The sequence below is a fragment of the Terrapene carolina genome, unplaced genomic scaffold, assembly GCF_002925995.2.
Source record: "Terrapene carolina triunguis isolate 2854851 unplaced genomic scaffold, T_m_triunguis-2.0 Scaffold33723, whole genome shotgun sequence".
Classification (NCBI taxonomy): Eukaryota; Metazoa; Chordata; order Testudines; family Emydidae; genus Terrapene; species Terrapene triunguis.
This window is the reverse complement of record NW_020698074.1, coordinates 1,937,040-1,951,552: the sequence shown is the minus strand read 5'-3', so window position 1 is coordinate 1,951,552 and position 14,513 is coordinate 1,937,040.

Sequence of the window (14,513 nt, the reverse complement as noted above, 5' to 3'; positions counted from 1 at the left end):
ATGTTTCAACCAAAAATTGTGATCAGCTTTTGCAGGACCCTGTACATAGCCCCAGCAATGTTTATATGCAGATTTGAAAGGACAGGAATAAACAAGCAGAGATAGATTAAAGAGCCCCCATATTATTTCCCTTTGTACATACTTAAAAACTGTGGTCAAGTTATCCTCTTTAAGCCTCATTTTTAGGCAGGTTTTCCAGTCCACGAATCATTCTTGCAGCTCTTTTCCGAACTCTCTCCAATCCTGCAGGAAATGTACTGAAGTGCAGAACTGGATATAGTATCCAGCAATGGTCTCACCAATGCCATCAACAATGCCTTATTAGCTGATTCGAGTCAAAATCTTGTCCATGGCAAAAAAATGCAGTGGGGACAGAAGTAAATGAACTTTTCAAGTTGTAAAATATTTAATGTTGTTTAGCTAGTAGATTGTAACTTAGAAATGTCCAGGCTGGCTCTCTGAATTTTATGACATTTTATATTTTAGCTACATTTAAATTCTGCTGGACTTATTTTAGGATTCTCTCTCCATTTTCTGTAATTTTGAGTTTTGATTAAACAACCTGAATTGCAATTATAAATTCTGTCATGTTCAAAAGCTGTTGAAGTCTCCTGAGGGAAAGAGACTGACTTCTGACCTTAAGGAAAGTGGAAGCAGCATTGCAGAAATAGCTTGAGCAGCTGCTCAAGGCATGGGAAATGAGAGACCCTTGCGTAAGACTGTGCTGTGAGGATGCTGGCTGCTGAGAGGGCAAGCACAGAGAGAGACCAAAAAATGTGGGTATGGTTACAAGTCCAGAAATATAACTTTAGAGTAAAAATAACCTCACTACACATGAATGAAGGGTGTGCATGTGATGAAACTTGGAGGAAGAGGAGAGCAGGATGAAGGGGTCAAGAAATGGAGGCAGAGGGCCTTCCCCATTTCCCTGTTTTGCAGATTTGTCTCCCTATTATACCATTATAATATACATATATTGCACAAGGGCACGTACTTCTTGATAAACTGCAGTTTAAGTGTTAGTTTTAGGTAAATTGGCAACGTTTCATGGAAAAGAAAGGGAAGGGCATTTCCTCTTCCTTTTGTTGCAGAAGAAATTAAAGCATACATTCTGCAGGCAGAAGTCTGTGTTCATATCTTCTATGGTCATAATTAAAAGGGAATCCCCACAAAATGTCATGATATTTTCAAAAGGACAAATGGCAGTTAAGCACTTAAATTCCTAACGGTCATTTGGCTCTAGAAAATCTCCCCTGTCATCTTTTGTGTGATCACAAGAATCCCACCTGTAAATATGTACCTCTGACATTCATACATCAAAACTACCCAGAATAACTCCCCTAGTAGCTTCAAAACAGAGACAAATTTAGGAGTGCAAATATACATAAGCAGATTGTAGCCCCCAAATTATCATATATAGGCACTGAATGCAAATACCACCAGATCATTTTTGTGAGAGAACAGTGTACACACAAATGTTGAGTATTACAATTGTGCCTGTGAAGAGAAAGGCTGGGATTCAACTCTTGAAAAGTTATTCTCATGAGAGAATGTGTATGTGCAGCCATTTCCTGTTGTGATCTATAAATCTGCAAATTATATGCAGTCCTGCTCAGGTAGGCAGATTTTCTTGATGTGCATTACTGAGATTTTCTTTAAGAGTTTCTGTAATGATGACAGCAACTGCTGCTTGATTAAAACTCTGGCATTTTATTAGGTGTGCTAGTTTAGATTTAAAAAAAAAAAAGAAAGAGAGAGAGAAAGGAGGGAGGAAGGTTGGTGTCAGTCCAAGTCCCAGTAGACAAGTGCCCATCCAAAAAACAATAATAAAGAACCTCCCGGGCCAGACAGGCCAAATAATGAATGGACACTCTGGGTACTGCACTGCAATTAGAAATCCGTGGCTGTCCCATGCCAGCTGACTCGGGCTCACAGGGCTCAGGCAAAGGGGCTGTTTAATTGCAGTGTAGACATTCGGGCTTGGTCTGCAACCTGAGCTCTGGGATTCTCCTACCTTGCAGGGTCCTAGAGCCTGGGTTTCAGCCCCAGCCTGAACATCTACAATCTGGTCCATTTTATGAGCACCACATTCACTTTAAAATTAAAAATTTGAAGCCCAGAGTTGAACGATTTGGACCCTGAAATAAAACGTTGATGGATATTGAATATTAAAACAATTTCAAAGACGCCAGTATGAAAAAACAAACAGACCAGTGCTCTCTTCTTCATAAATGCTTTATGACCTTGAAGGTCTTATTGACTTCCTGAATACGGTATATTAAAAAGGGGGACAATGTATTTTTTAAAAAAGTGTGAAGGCCACATTTAAGTAATTTCTCATCCAAGAATTCTTCCAGAATTTATTTTGGATATTTTAACCCTTGAGCTTACTATATATAATCAAGCTACAAGCCTCAGTTTTCTCATCACCCATGAATTTTAAAATTAAGATAAATCCAATTATTCTTCACATAACAGTAAAGGACTTGAGAGAATATCACTCATTCCATTTAGCTGTTTAGCTCATCTTAATATCTTTTTTCCTCTTGACTGCTCCCTGTTTTATACAACAAATTTCATGGTTGAAATCCCAGTCTAAATCATTCCAAAACTGTCTACTGTTCTTGATTTAGGTGACTGTCCTCTCAAGCTTGTTTGTGGTGATAGTCCCATCCCCGGCCTTATTACCCAGTGAAAATAAACATCTTTTAATTTATGTCCAGGTATGTCGGAGCTGGGTATTTATTAAGTATTATTATTATTAGTGTCTAGTGTTTTTTAATGTATTTTAAAATTGCAGAACATTTGGGGACTGATTCTATGAATCTGACCCTAACTGCTCAGCTTAGAATATGCCCAGTGTGGGGAAGTTTTCAGCTGGAATAAAGCAGCGTAGCAAGCTCCTATGTCTGCTGTTCCCTCCCCCCATATACTGGCATGGGGGGAGGGGGAGAAGTGCACCTGAGTATTCCAATCCACAACTGGCAGAAGATCAGAGAGAGAGAGTGCAAGTTAGAGCCACCTCACAGCTGTTCTAACTTATGCCACCGGGCTGGCTCTGATGCAGATGTACCCTGAGAGCAGAAAGGTGTTCTCCTTGTTCCGTGATGGCCCCCTGTACTGAGCATATTTCAGTGTAGGAGAGAGTTTGGGCCTTCATGCCTAAACCATCCCTGACAGCACATACACACATAAATTGGAACTTGCTTATAAGGAAACACTGCTGCAGTAAGAGTGGAGCGTAGTTTTCCCGCTGCACGTTCCTTCAGAGCTGTGTTCCTTTTATGGTAACTGTGGATAGAATGAAATGGAGGGGGCAGGTGGGAGACTAACGAAGTGAAGGATGAAAAAGAGAGAAGCCTCCCTGTTGCTGCTGCTATAGCTCCCTGGGTCAGGAACACAAAATGGAGCCGGTAATGGGCAAAGTAAGGAGCAAAGGAGGCAGCCTGGCAGATATCCCACCTGCAAGAGCTGCAGGAAGCAAAGGACAGAGAACAGAAATACCTTCAAAAGAGCAGGGTCTGTTCAGAGTGAAACTCTGCTTATCACAGAGGTGGGCAAACTACGGCCCGCCGGACCCTCCTGCCCAGCCCCTGAGCTCCTGGCCTAGGAGGCTAGACCCCAGCCCTCCCCTGCTGTTCCCCCTCCTCCGCAGCCTCAGCTCACTCTGCCACCTGCACAATGCTCTGGGCGGTGAGCTCCTCAGGCAGCGCAACTGCAGAGCCCGGACTGACCCAGTGCTCTGTGCTGCACGGCGTGTGGCTGGCTCCAGCCGGGCGCGCGGCTGCAGCACTGCCAGCTACCAGTGCTCCAGGCAGTGCGGTAAAGGGGCAGGGAGAGGAGGAAGGGGGGGTTGGCTAGAGGGCAGGGGAGTTCAGGGTGGTGGTCAGGGGGCGGAGGTGTGGATAGGGGTCGGGGTGGTCAGAGGGTGGGGAGCAGAGGTTGAATGGGGGCAGGGGTCTTGGGGGGGCAGTCAGGAAGGAGGGGGGGTTGGATGGGGCGGCGGGGGCAGTCAGGGGCAGGGGTTCCGGGAGTGGTCAGGGGACAGGGAGCAGGGGGGTGGATGGGGTAGGGGCCCCAGGGGGGCCGTCAGGGAACGGGGGGGTTGGATGGGCCATGAGTCTGGGGGGGCCATCAGGGGGCCAGAAGCAGGGGGGGGTGGATAGGAGGTGGGGGCCAGGCCACGCCCCCTCCCCTAACCAGCCCTCCATACAATTTCCAAAACCCGATGCGGCCCTGAGGCCAAAAAGTTTGCCCACCCCTGGCTTATCGTGTTAGAGAATCCTGTTTGCAGCTCCTGGCTTGAGCGGGCCGGATGTTCCCGGCAGGCTGGAGAGAGAGAGTAGTCTGTCCCTTCAGACAGAGAACCATCAGTGAGCCACACTCTCTGGCCATACCTCAGAAGATTGAAGATACTTCCTTCTTCCCTGTTCTTTACTCAAAGACTGACTTTCAAAATTTCATCCATGGAAATTGAAATTTTTAGAAATGTCACCAAAATAAAGGAGCTTGAATTTTTAAATAAGCATCCAAGTTTTTAAAACATACTTTTCTGAGATGCAAACTAGGCTCCAGTCCCACAATTGCCTCTTAATTTGAATAGACAACTGAGATTCAAAAATGTGTTACAGAGTAGCAGCCGTGTTAGTCTGTATCCGCAAAAAGAACAGGAGTACTTGTGGCACCTTAGAGACTAACACATTTCTTTGAGCATAAGCTTTCACTTCAAAAGTTTTTTTTCTCTTACTTAATTGGCCTCTCAGAGTTGGTAAGACAACTCCCCCCTTTTCATGCTCTCTGTATGTGTATATATATCTCCTCAATATATGTTCCATTCTGTGCATCCGAAGAAGTGGGCTGTAGCCCACGAAAGCTTATGCTCAAATAAATTTGTTAGTCTCTAAGGTGCCACAATACTCCTGTTCAAAAATGCGTTAATGACTTCTTAAGCCACCCCAAGTGACATGTCCTTGTGAACAGACATTTCTTAAGTAGCTGGAACATGCCACTTCCTGACCCAAAGCTTTATTTCTGCCCATAATGCTGCCACAAATTACATCTCCTACCTTCCAATTTGTGAATACTCCTTGGATGAAGAACTGGCCTTTGACTGGCAGTAAATGACAAAATACCTCTTGGGTCCTCCCAAATAGCACATCTACACGACTGTTAAATGGTAACGAAGAGCCTATCACATGTGACTCCCCGACCTAAAGATTAATTTCTGTACAAAGAACTGCCTAATATTATCTTTCCTTGTGCAAATAGTTCTTATGTGGACAACTGGGGTTTCAACATACACTGATGACAAAATGCCTTTTGGGTCACCCCAAGTGACATTCTCCTGTATCCATTATGCTGTTGTGAAGAGACAAAGCTTCATTTCCTGGGAAAACCCTGACATGTTACGCCTGCTCACTGCCGCTTTGCATTTTCTGGGTAAGCAGACACACAAGGAATGTGTAAAAAGCAATAAAATCAAGCAATTTGTTGCAAATCCAGCTGCAATGTTTTCACAGAAACACTTACATTAACAATTACAAATAAATAAGGAACTGAGAACCAGGAATAAAGGAACCAACTTCGGTCTCATTCCACCCAGTGCCTCCCCAAGCCAGGACTGTTGGTTGCACATAAGGGAAGAATCACTGTCTTTCATCACCCTCAATCCACCCCTTCACCTCATTATCAGATCTCTACTGTACAACAAGCACTCAGGAGAGTTGATCTCCATGGGAGGTGCTCAATGCTATGGGAGGCCCCCATATCCTGCCCTCCCCAATGCTGTGCAATTGCACTGATTCCACTGCAAACAGGGCCCTTTGTGCCCATGGGGGGAGAGGCAGGATTTGCTCCAATAAGTAGGTTTCACCACATGTGTCATATAGACAGAGAGAATGTGGAGGGTGACCCTCCAGAATCAGGAAATTGCCTCCAAAGAGGTAAGGGGATGAAGAGGACTCAAAACTCATTAGCATAGGCTCCCAATGAAATTTATTTCATTAAATGACAACATGGGTTTAACAGCTGCATGGTCTTTCTGTTGCAAGCACAGAGCCAAAAAAATCAATGTCTTTGGGCCACAGATCACTATGGTTAAAGAGCACCTCTAGCTGGGCGCCAACTCTTATGATCATGAATGAATCAGCTAGTTAAAAATGTGGAAATGTTTTGTTGGTTCGTTTGTTTTGAATTCCAGCAGTTCCAGCAATTTCACTGCTCCCCCAGTAACACTTTCAAATTTATGTAACTTTATAAAAAGATTCTGATGGAAGATTGGAAACAACTCTGACCAAAAAGTTATTTAAAGTGATATTAAAAAGTTGGAAAGGAACAACTTAATATTTCTAACCTTTTCCAAAAGCGTATGGTGTAAAGGACTCTCTCTCTCTCTGAGTCATTGTGTGGGTGATTGACAGTACGCTGTTGAGTAGAGGGAGAACAGCGGGGGTAGAGGAAAATTACGTATACCCATTGACTGAGTAATTTAATCTAGAGAAATCACTACATTACTCTCTTTCTCAGCAGTACTACTACTCCTCTGAATCATCAAATTCATTCTACTACTGTCTTGAGAGTAAATTTGGAGGGATTCCTGTAGGTCTGCTTCAGACATTACTATGATTCCTCACTTTTGTCCGAAAAGGTTATTTGGCAGAATTTTGCATAAAGGTGAAGCTCCCTTGTTATTTTTAACCATTCATCTCAGAACAATTGCTAAGCTGGGCAATCAAAGGATGGCAATAACCACTTCCTCATCAATGTAAATGAGGGCTGGCTTGAAAGAGGAACAGCTGATCTAAATCAGAATAATTTTCTCAGTCTGTTTGACCTCCTTCAGCTTTTCCTGTTGTTGTCTACCCTTGTCTTCAGCTTCGTGCAAGCGTATCCTCCCGTGTTTGAACAACTGTAATAGATGTATCCTCCATAAAGCGATGCAAATCAGATGGGTTGCTCACAGTATCCACCCTCCTTTTTTTAATTAAACAATATGGTCCTGATCCTGCAAATACCTACTTGTGTGAATAGTTCCACAGCATTCAGCAGGACTACTCATGAGGGTCAAATTTAGGGTGACCAGATGTCCCGATTTTATAGGGACAGTCCCGATATTTGGGGCTTTTTCTTGTATAGGCTCCTATTACCCCCCAACTCCTGTCCCGATTTTTCACACTTGCTGTCTGGTCACCCTAGTCAAATTACTTGCTTAGCTAAGTGTTTGCAGGATTGAGGTCTATGACATTCCAATGTTTCAAGCCAATGGTGGTGGTTAAGAATCATAGAAGTAGGGCTGACCAGGACCTTGAGAGGTCATCTAGTCCATCCGCAGTGCTGAGGTAGGTTAAGTATACCTACACTATCCCTGACAGGTGTTTCTCTAACCTGTTCTTAAAAATCTCTAGTAATGGAGATTCCATAACCTCCCTTGGTAACCTATTCCAAAACTTAGCTATCCTTATAGTTAGAAACTTCTTCCTAATGTCTAAACAAAATCTCCCTTGCTACAGATGAAGTCCATTACTTCTTCACCTTCAGTGGACATGGAGAACAATTGATCAACATCCTCTTTATAGCAGCCCTTAACATATTTGACGACTGTTATCAGGTCCCCCCTCAGTTGTCTTTTCTCAAGACTAAACATACCCAGATTTTTAACGTTTCCTCATAGGTCAGGTTTTCTAAACCTTTCATTTTTGTTGTTCTCTTGAATTCTCTCCAATTTGTCCACATCTTTCTTAAAGTGTGGTGCTTAAAATTGGACACAGTACTCCAGCTGAGGCCTCGCTAGTCCCAAGGAAAGCTGAACAATGACTTCCCATGTCTCACATACGATATTCTTGTTAATACATCCCAGAATTATATTGTAAATTACTGCAAACATGTAATTATAAGAAGCTGTAACAAAGTGAAGACTCACCGACACGGCGCCTCCTGCTGGGTCGTCTTGGGAATTAGATCAACTCCAGCTCCGGAGCATCCTCTGTGGGCCGGTGTCTCGCCTGCCTCAGACCCTGTGTCCCTCCCGGACCCCGGTGCCCTTTTCCTCAGGGTTCTGCCCCAGCAGTACCCCCACACACTGGGTCTCCCCTCCCCGGGGAGCCCCCAACCCTCTAAACCCACCTTGCTTCAGTGGCTACTGCCAATCATCATCTAGCCCCCGCTCACTGGGGCAGACTGCAGTCTGTAATGGCCACTCATCATTGGCAAGGGGTTAGGACAGCTGCCTCTGCCTATTCCCAGTCTGCACCTCTGTAGCCTCAGTACCTTTGTGGGCCTTCACCAAGGCCTTCAGCCTGGGGGTTTACCAGGCTGGAGTGCCCCAGATCCTCTTGCCCTTCCCCAACACTGCTCTACTTCAGGTACCTTGTTCTCAGGCAGCTAGCCCTTCCCACTCCAGGGTTCTAGGGAGATTTCTCTGTCTCCTGGCCCCACAGCCCTTTCATCCAGGCCAACTGGGCCCTGATTCAGCAGCCCACACCTGTGGTCAGCTACTCCCTCAGCTGCCCTCACTGCTTTTCCCAACCACAGCCTCTCCAGGGCTGCTTTCAACCACTGCCTACTGGAGTGGGGCAGCCGCCCCACTACAGAAGCTTATAAACATATATCTGTTTATGGCCAGAGTGCAGCCTACGGAGTTCTAAGCTACATTATATTACCATTCTCATCTGGATTTGTAGTTCCCAACATCTGGATCCAAACAATCAGGTCACTTAGCTGAAGAGCATTGTAAGTCCAGACTCTCCATAAGCTACCCCTCTGTAGTGGGAGGGCACTTGCTTTGTATACCCACTGAACACAGCCCTTTCGAGTGCTCCTGCCAATACAATCATAAAATTGTTTCAACTATTAAGTATAAATGTTCAGCATAACCAGGAAATTCTGAAAGCTATTCATTTAAACAACAGCAGCTATATACAAGACTAAAGTGCCATTAACTCCCAAGATGTATGATTATTAGAACATAACACACACATACTTAGGTGTCTTATTATGGTTCTAAATAAGTTTTGCTTAATTTAAGGACTGACTAGGGGCTGTGGGATTTGGCCCCAGGGCCAAATTCTGCCCTGAATTACTCTGCAATTTTTTTCAAGTATCGGGGGTAGCCATGTTAGTCTGTATCCACAAAAACAACAAGAAGTCCGGTGGCACCTTAAAGACAAACAGATTTATTTGGGCATAAGCTTTGGACATTCTATAACAGATTTAAAAGTAGCCATACTTGAACAAAAACACTTCAGAAACAGACTTCAAAGAGAAACAGCAGAACTAAAATTCATTTGCAAATTTAACACCATTAATTTGGGCTTGAATAGGGACTGGGAGTGGCTGGCTCATTACAAAAGCAACTTTATCTCTCCTGGAATTGACACCTCCTCATCAATTATTGGGAGTGGACTACAGCCACCCTGATTGAATTGGCCCTGTCAGCATTTGTTCTCCACTTGTGAGGTAACTCCCTTCTCTTCATGTGTCAGTATAATAATGCCTGCATCTGTAATTTTCACTCCATGCATCTGAAGAAGTGGGGTTTTTTACCCATGAAAGCTTATGCCCAAATAAATCTGTTAGTCTTTAAGGTACCACCAGATTCCTTGTTGTTTCTGCAATTTTTTGCACTTCAAATTCAAGGCAGAATTTGGTCCTAAATTTAGTGACTTTGAAAACTGACACTAGTCAGAAAATCCTTTCGCCTTCTGTGAAGCAGATCTTCATGAATATGGTCATTGTTCTATTGGTCCCATTCAGTAATGAGTGCACTACATCCCAGTCCCGCAGAGCTGGAATAGTATCAGTGATGTGAACCACTCTTGCTAGAGGGCTGAACTCCATAGTAGCCAGCACATATACTAAAATTACTTACTCACATGGCCATATGACTGTTCAAGCTCAATTTACAATAGGGATTTTTGTGCTACAGAGGGACGCATGTTATTCAGGCTGTGTTACTGAAGTTCAAACCTACTCCAAAAATAATTATATAAAAATGCACCTCTCACTCAACAGACCTACTCCTTGTGTGGATTCAGTCATTTCTCTGCCTTTAGCCACAAAAGCTACTTTATTTAGCAATTTTTATTCCTGTTGGCAGGCAGAGACAATAAAGACTGAGCTGACTGTGACACTGGACATATCATTTGATTATTTTCATACATACCGACTATCTGGAGTAATACCACTTGAACGACAGACAATACATCAGATGTAATAATACCAGTTTGCCAGACTGATTTTGGCGTATGATTTTAGTGGTGCAGGACACAAAATGTGAGTACCACCCGTAAATAAAATAAATAAAAAAAAAAACACAGTTATACGTAAATACTTATTTTTCTTTGGACATCGAAAAATAAATTCCCATACTGGGCACTGAAAGGCTGGGTTTTGTGTATGGAGAAAAGGGTTCAGATGCACAGCCCACATTCTAGTTTTTTGTGCTTCTCAGGCAAAGAAAAAGCAGCCTTAAGGGACAACTGGGGATTGTCCAGCTATACCAAAAGAAGGGCAGGAGACACTGGATATGCATTTAATCAGTCTGCAACTGTATTATTAGATGTCTGGGACTACCTGGCAGATAAAAGTGTACAGTGCAGGTAACCCCTGTTTATTTTGTAAGGAGCAGTGTGGCTTCCACCAGCTCCCCATCTTTTTCCATCCAGGTCTCTCCAGCAAATCCATTGCCAGGACCTTATCATCCACCCCCCCTCGTAGGAGGGGTAAGGTGGGCTATAAGAAAGAGGGGGGGGTTCAACCATAAGTTGAGACATATAGCTGACCACACCTTTTGTGCTCACCATAATAGGTGTTCCCTAACCCCTGCTGTGGAGAAGGTTAAAAAAAAACCACTCCACCCAAGCCAATATGGTGGTGAGGGAAAAAATTCCTTCCCAGGCCCCCTAAAAAGGAGCGACTAGCATAATGCTCACAGCAGGTTCAAACCCCACCTGATAATCAAGGGGAGGGAGGGTGGGTGCTGCCTTGCCTGCCGTATGGAGAAATGGGTTTCCAACGCCAGAGCTTGCACCTTTAAAGCCTTCCACCCTTACATTCCAAGGGGGTGAGTCAGTGCTGCAAATCTGACCAACACCACCTTTTTGCAGCAGTTTCTGACCTTGTCCCTCCCACCCCGCCATAAAACATTACTGCCTTCCTCCGGAAAGCCTTTCAGTGCAGGGCGGTCATTCCTGTACTGAAGGGCACTTATCAGTCGGGGTAGCGCTAGCGATGCTGGTTCTACAATACCTATTTCCCAACCCTCTTCTCCACTCTCCCCCAGCCTAGCAGGTAAATTCAGGGTGGGATGGAGATGGAGCTGTGAACTCCAGCAAACCTTGCTGGTATAATGGAGCCACAGGAGCCATTATGAGCGAGCAGAATTTAGAACAGACCCTTAGTCTGATCTGACCTACACGGGGTGGGTTGAACTGGGATCTGGCTTAAAGCCAAGTTGTCTTCTCACCCACAACTCTTCCCAGCTCTGCTCCAGTGCAGCTAAGGATTTAGCCCATTGCCTCTTGTGAAGAGCTGATGCACAGAATGAATTACACCTTTTGAAACTCAAATGCCGTCCCTTCACCACCATGCATGTGGCAGGCTGTAAACACAGCATAATCATTACGATTCAAGATAGCACAGGCTGCACAGGATGCTGTGCCGAAAGCACGACCAACACCGTGCATAACCATCTGCAGCACAGCACTCCTCTACAGACCCCAAACCATTTCCCTCCTCAATCAGATCTTCCACTGGCTCTTCACCTGGCTGGTAAATGACCTGTGTTTTTGGCTATGAGGGGACAATTAAAACCAGTTTAAAATTAAAAACATTTATGAAACAAACTGAAAGTCAGCATACGAAGCGCCGAGGGCCAGTAGGCACAAGGCTATGCAGGACACTGCATGCCTGTTTGGTGTCCCTCTGCCTTGTGGTGAGAAGTGTTAGGAGCATGAGGGCTACAGGGAGCACTGTGAATCTACTTCTATAGGGATCAATATAGTCCCCAGGTATTTGGCATTCACAGTCCCCATCTATTAGTATAGCTCCCAGGCTGTGTTAGTAACAGGAGTTTGGCTTTGCAGCTGCCACACATCAAGATGCCAGCTGGGAAGCTGCACCTTTCCACCAACTCTCAGTTCGCTTATGTCAACTTGTTTACTTTGGCTTTGCATGCAGGGGTGAAGGGAAACAGCATGGCCCTAAAAATGGAGGGAATTGAGATGATTCTGAGATAGATAGATAGATAGATAGATAGATAGATATTAGAACATAAGAGGAATCTCACCACTGAATGGCTTGTAGCGATAACTCTTAGCACATATGTAGTACTATATGTGTCAGTGTAAACGTCTCACATACTTTACATCAGGGATAGTCAATAGGCAGACCGTGGGCCAACTCCAGACTGCCACACTCTTTTGATCAGACCCAAAAATCTTTTTATTTACTTATTATTATGATTATTGTTGTTGTTTTTTAAAATTATTTTCTATGGAGTCAGGACCTTGACTATACCTTGACCAAGAAATTTGGACCTTGACACAAAAATAATTGACTACCCCTGCGTTACATGATAGCGTATTTCAAGCTGATGGGTTAGTATTTGTGCAGTAGGTGTTTCATGCGGTGTTACCATGCTTCTTCTTTATTATTTTCTACTTCCCATCTATTTTATATTTATTTAAATATGTTTTTTGTGCAAGCTTTTTTGTTTTGTTTATTCTATGATTTATGAAGAAAATGCTGCACATTTAAGACAGCTAAATGAACATCTCAACCTGAATTCATTTGGCACATTAATTGTCCTTTCTGATATATATCTCAATACAGTGTTGACTTTTTGCTCTGGGAAAGTCATTTGAATGCCCTCTAAGAATTGTTGACTTGCTTACTGATCTCATGATTACGTTGCATTTTGGTTACTGTTCTGAGGTCCATCTCTGCATTATTTTATGTCATTGTAAAAAGATATATATTAAAACCAAGAATCACATCCTGCTATGACCTTGTAAAACCATTCTTTGTATTTCCATCTCTGTGTTGTTCCTGTTTTCTGCCAATGAGGAAAACATGCATTTTATTTACTTTTTCATATTATTTTTTAAATTCAGAGTGGATCTGTTAGAGAAATGATATATAAAAACCCCTGACAAAACAACAAGGCAAATAATCACAAGAGAATTTCATAAAGAAGATTCCATCCTCATGTATTAAGCCTAGCCAACTGAACTACATGACAGAAACCCTTTAACCTTCAAAATCTGATAGAAAATTTACCCAATACCATAGTGCTTCTGTTTTGATGAAAAAAAAAGATAGATGTTTTCACGTCTTATAAATCACCCAACAAAGTTCATTATCAAGCATTATTGAACACAGCCCCAGAGTTTCTAGAGAGCAGCTCATTTGAATGGTTAGATAAAACCAGTGGAATATTGTTTCAGATTGTAAGGACATCTTGGCAGGAACTGTCTTCCTGTGTATCTGTGCAGCACCTAGCACATTTTGGTTGCTGTTGTAATCTTAAAAATGAATAATAGTAATTTGTTTTGTCTAGTATGGGTGATCAACAACAGGAAAATGAACTTTAATTAATCAAATTCACCACCTTCAATGTATTTCCCTTATGTTTCTCAGGGCTCCAGATTGTCCATACATCACACTTTTTGCATCTTGGATTTTAATGTTGCTGTCTCATTTAGATGTCATGAACATGATATTTGACCCTCTAAGACGTGGTGTGTATCTCAGATAGAGTGCCTTTTGCAATGATGAAAAGACTTGACTACATGCATATCTTAAAAGGTAAAAAGAGGCCATAAAACTGCAGTAAAGAACAAGTTACATACACTGTCTCTAAAATATTAAAAGCTGAAGAAAATAGCAACAAAGAGTCCTGTGGCACCTTCTAGACTAACAGATGTATTGGAGTATAAGCTTTCGTGGGTGAATACCCACTTCGTCAGACGCATGTGTCTCACCCACGAAAGGTTATGCTACAATACATCTGTTAGTCTAGAAGGTGCCACAGGACTTTTTGTTGCTTTTTACAGACTAACACGGCTACCCCTCTGATACTGAACAAAATAGGTACACAATAATGATGTGCTGTAGGAATTTTGTGCAGTCATTTCCACCTGTGCAAAGTCAGTGTAAAAGTGTAAAACACTACTATTCTGATATGGTAATGTTTTATAACTTTCCTGGGGTCTGCACCTTGGCATCCTGGGAAGGCTTGCGTGCTTTTGTGTCCATGAGAGATATGCCAGCTGGAGTTTTAACCCCTGATAGAACCACTCAAGACAGACAAGTCAAAGAGGAAGAACCAAACAAAAAAAAAAAAAAAAAAGCTCACTGGTGCTCCAGGTTGGGGGTTGAGTGATAGGCCAACAATCTGCTCTCACACACACACACACACACACACACACACACACACACACATGATAGCCACTCCAGCAAACAGCATGCCAAAGAAATGGACTCTGTCTCAGCAGAAGTCAAAAGTCTTGGAGAAA